We start from the raw sequence: 4,636 nt of genomic DNA, 5'->3' as shown, positions 1-4,636 counted from the left end.
AATTATACACAGAATGATATTGCCTGTGATTTATAGAGGAGGTAAGATATAGTAATGGACTTTGTGTTTGGTAGTTCTGGAATTTGAAGCTAGTTATGCCAGCTACCAGTTGTGTGACATTGGGTAACACTCTTGCTCTGGTCTGAATGCTGGAAGCTCTGTCTTTATTGTGTCAGTGGGGGATAGTGAATTTTCAAAAGATAGATTGTAGTGGGAGCATTCTTAGGTTAGTGGGTGGGGGGAGGGTATGATGCTCTTGGAAGGAATTATGAGATCCCAACCTCTCAGGCATCTTACCCTGTCATGTGACCTCTTCTCTGTGGACAAGTTCCACCATGATGTGATATAACTAGAGGGTCCTCACTTGTGCTGAGCTGGTTTTAATGTCATGCTGATCTTCCTAGAAAATTCTATATATCTTTAAAAAAAATAAACTTAGCTTGACTTAGGAGTTTTGATAAAGAAAATATGGACTAACACAACATTCTGAGCTTCTAATGATAGCAAATCACAGCTATCTCTCTAAAACTACTGTGAGAAGTCACCAAAAGATTACATGTTAAGGGGTTTATACAAGTGTCACATGCATTGCAAACAAATAACCAATCTGATTTGGCAATGTTACTATTAATACCTTGGTTATTTGCTTTAGAAACTTGTATGATTGCTCAGATGTCTAAATGCCTTTAATAATTCTTTTTACCAAAAAGTATCTATTCATCATTAAAGCCAATTCAAGGGCCTATTGAAGTCAACCCTCATGTCTGCCTCACATGTTCAGCTCACACTTGATACCATTCATCATTTACAGGAGAAGGTTAGTGGATGCCTAGCCAAATGGTGCAGTGGTGAGCTTCTTCACCATGGTTTCCTAGCTCCCCTGACTGGGTGACTTTGGCTTTTTTTTTTTTTTTTTTTTTTGGAAGCCATTAGTCACTGTGTGTAAAAGGACTCACAAAGCTGGCTTCCATGTGGGGCTAACTCTGTTCACCTACATTCAGCCCGATTTGGAAAGCGTTCTTGGCTCTTTCCCACCCAATCCACACAGGGATGAGAGAGTTTTATTAAAACGACTTGGGCCCAGCCTGCTCTGTGCTCTGAACCATTGATGGGTGCCAAAAATGTCCCCTGGTGTCCATAGAAACATTGTTCTTATTTTTTCAGAATTAATCCAGCTGAACTTGCAAGGCTGCCTCACCTCCATCAGAGATGCAGACAGCCAGGACAAAGAGCTGTTTTGATGTTCCCAGCTGGGAACCCTGCCCTCAGCAAATACAGTTGATATAAATAAATGGTCTCTTGCCTGCCTACATTCATGCCCATCTGTTTGGAGGGCATGGTGCCCAATCAAAAGTTGCCTAGATGCTCACCATGGGCACCAGTGCCAAGGAACGTCGATCTCATGGCAGCCTGCCGAAGGCTGTGAGTGCCATCTTTTCAGTAGTAGGTTCTCATCATGGACCAGAAAGGAGACCTGGCACTACATGCCTCCTTACTGTTGATCACACCTGTTGACAGGGCTGTGCCAAGCTCTTAGAAGAGGGAGAGAGAGAGAGAGAGAGAGAGAAAGGGAAATAAAAGTGCTATGCTAGGAGCATCTTTTGGCTCCCAGGGCCTAATGAGCTCCCTAAGACAGATTCTAATTAAGTAGAGAAACAAAGAAAAAAGACCAGTGCCCATGTATGTTCCGATGGGGCAGAAGATTGGTGCGTCAAACTTCCTGGGCAGGGGTGGAAAGTAATCTACTCCCAGCTGGTGACTTTGCCCTTGTCTAATGGAAGAACTAACCACAACAACCACCACAACAAAACCCACTGGGATTTGATGACATCAGGAGCCAAGTGAGACAAGGGGAATGAGTCAACCCCACATAGCATCCCCCGGCCCCAACTCTCACCCATCTCCTGGCAACCATAAGGCCTGGAGTGCCCAAGTCACAGGGTATAATATTCAGGAGCTACAATTGTTCTTCGTGTTGGCTGAACTTGAAAAAGGAAATGATGCCAGTGAGGCGAATGCACGGGGCGAGGACATTTTTATGCAGATCAAGGTGAGTAAGTTTCCCCAGAGATTGTTAAGCACGGTCAGAAATAAATTCATGTAAGCAGACCACTAGGGGACCAGGAGAGTGTCCTCATAGCCAAGCAGTGGTCTCAGCGGCCAAAAACCACGGTGACAGGCAATGGGCAGTCTGTGTAAACACATTCACCAGGTCAGGAGCGTGACCTTGTCCTGTGGTGGGAAAACAGGTTAAGAAGCTCCTGGTGGAACACACCAAAGCACCATATCTTACGTATGCTTAAAAACACATTTTGTATATGGGCCAACATTCAGTTTTGAACGTTCTAAAGATTCTGTTAAGTAAACTTGTGGCTAAATCCTTGTGGGAGGATGGAAAATGTTTTCCCAAGGTGTCCAAGTGTTAATCCCTGTTACTCAGGAGTAGGCGTGGATCTCTTACAGGGCAAGAGAGACCCCCAACACTGTGGCTGAGTTAAGGATATATCTATACCCATATATATCTATTACCTATTTAAATTTATTTTTGGTCTTTCAAGATAGGGTCTTGTCTAGCCTAGGTTGATCTGGAATTCACTATGTAGTCTGGGACTCACAGTGATTCTCCTAACTCCAGGTGCTGGGATTAAAGGTGTGTGTAACATGCCCAGTTTGAGTTAAGGGTTTTAAGATATGGAGATTACCCTGGAATGTCTACAGGGAGCTGATGTACTCAGAAGAGCCCTTATAAGAGCAGAAGGCCATGTGATGAGGAGAGCAAAGCCAGTGATGTGTTCTTGAAATGGAAGAAGGGGCCAAAAGCCACTAGAAAAGAGAAGACAAAGGAATGGGTTCTTGCCTTTGAACTTGCAAAGAAGAAAGCCCTGGTGACATGGAGATTTTATCTTTGGCATTCCTAAAGCAACTTGAGGGCTGGAGAAGTGCCTGCCTGTGAAGCCTCAGGACCCAGGTTCGATTCCCCAGTACCCACATAAGCCAGATGCACAATGGTGCATGCATCTGGAGTTCATTTGCAGTGGCTGGAAGCTCTGGTACCATTCTCTCTCTTCCTCTCTCTCCTAAATAAATTAACAAAAGGGATGGGTGTGATGGTGCATACCTTAAAAAAATAAAGCTTTATAAGTATAGCAAGCATATTTTGTTCTAACTTTGTGGGTTTGTTACAAAAGCAAGAAACTAATTCAATCCTTACTGTTGTGCACTGGACAATAAGAAGGCCTTTGATGGGAGAGTTCTGAATATGCACAAAGCTAGGAGCAATATAATGCATGGGTCCCTGTTGATCTATACATAGTGTAGATGTCAGGGATATTTGCCCACCCACCCTGCCACAGTTGAAATCCAAGTGTGTGTGTGTGTGTGTGTGTGTGTGTATGTATATATATATATATATATATATATATATATTTTTTTTTTTTTTTTTTCTTCTCCAACTGAGTGTGGTGACTTCACTCAGCCACAGCAGGCACTCACACATCTTCATGTCCAATATGTAGCACTTCCAGCTTTAGCCAGGGTTGATTATTCCTTTTTTTTTTTTGCTTTCACAATTTTCACGCTGCTTCCAGATGCCTTATTGGCGTTTGCTTGGAATTCTGTCTTCAGTGCCTCCCACACGGCTTTGGGCACAGATCTGAGAGTAGCAGATGTAGCTGGCTCCAGCCTGCCGCCAGTAGGACACCATGATGTTGCCCCGTTGGGCCAAATCGCTAGGACGCCACAAAGTCGGCTCAAAAGGGCCGAGCCTCAGGAAGGTCAGGCCCTCCAAGTATAATTTTGACTCCTCCCAAAATGCTGCTAACCAAATGCCTTACTGGTATCCTTACCTAGTCTATCTCCAAAATATCCAAGAACCTCAAAAAGGCATTTAATTTTTTAACACCATGTGCAATTTACCAGAGGGTTGAGTGGCTCAAGGGAGATGATCACTGTCTCATGCTGTCATGCCATGAGAGCTCACAGCAACAGCCATAGGAATGGCTGCACAGTTATGGCTGTAGTACAGTATGCCCCCTATGCAGTGAAAATTTAAGACTGTACTTTTACATGCATTTCTATTTTGATGTCTGTCACTTGCATTTGGTGCCATGTATGACCTGAGTCTGTTTCTGTACATAAGATTGAGACACTTAATTCTTAATTTTTTTTTTGTTGTTGTTCATTTTTTATTTATTTATTTGAGAGCGACAGACATAAAGAGAAAGACAGATACAGGAAGAGAGAGAGAGAATGGGCGCGCCAGGGCTTCCAGCCACTGCAAACGAACTCCAGACGCGTGCACCCCCTTGTGCATCTGGCTAACGTGGGACCTGGGGAACCGAGCCTCGAACTGGGGTCCTTAGGCTTCACAGGTGAGCGCTTAACCGCTAAACCATCTCTCCAGCCCGAGACACTTAATTCTTTTCTTTTATTTATTTATATTTTACTTTTTGAATGTGTGTAAGTTTGGGGCACACGTATGTGTGGGTACACATGTGACCATGTGCATGTGGAGGCCAGAGGTGGTTTTCCTCAATCATTCTCTGTCTTACTACTTTTTATGTGTATGTGGAGTGGTGAGTGTGTGTGTGTGTGTGGGGGGGTGTTATTTGCATGTGGTGTATGCACCAAAATGTGC

At 43.8% G+C, this 4,636-nt stretch overlaps 1 pseudogene; it reads right to left on the bottom strand.

The window, feature by feature from the left end:
* Positions 1 to 3,540: 3,540 nt before the first annotated feature.
* LOC101612912 lies at positions 3,541 to 3,703 on the bottom strand (annotated as a pseudogene).
* Between the last annotated feature and the right edge of the window lie 933 nt (positions 3,704 to 4,636).

The sequence above is a fragment of the Jaculus jaculus genome, chromosome 6 (assembly GCF_020740685.1).
Source record: "Jaculus jaculus isolate mJacJac1 chromosome 6, mJacJac1.mat.Y.cur, whole genome shotgun sequence".
NCBI classification, from domain to species: Eukaryota; Metazoa; Chordata; class Mammalia; order Rodentia; family Dipodidae; genus Jaculus; species Jaculus jaculus.
Note: the sequence above shows the minus strand (reverse complement) of the source record. Positions and strands in the feature narration are given on the sequence as shown.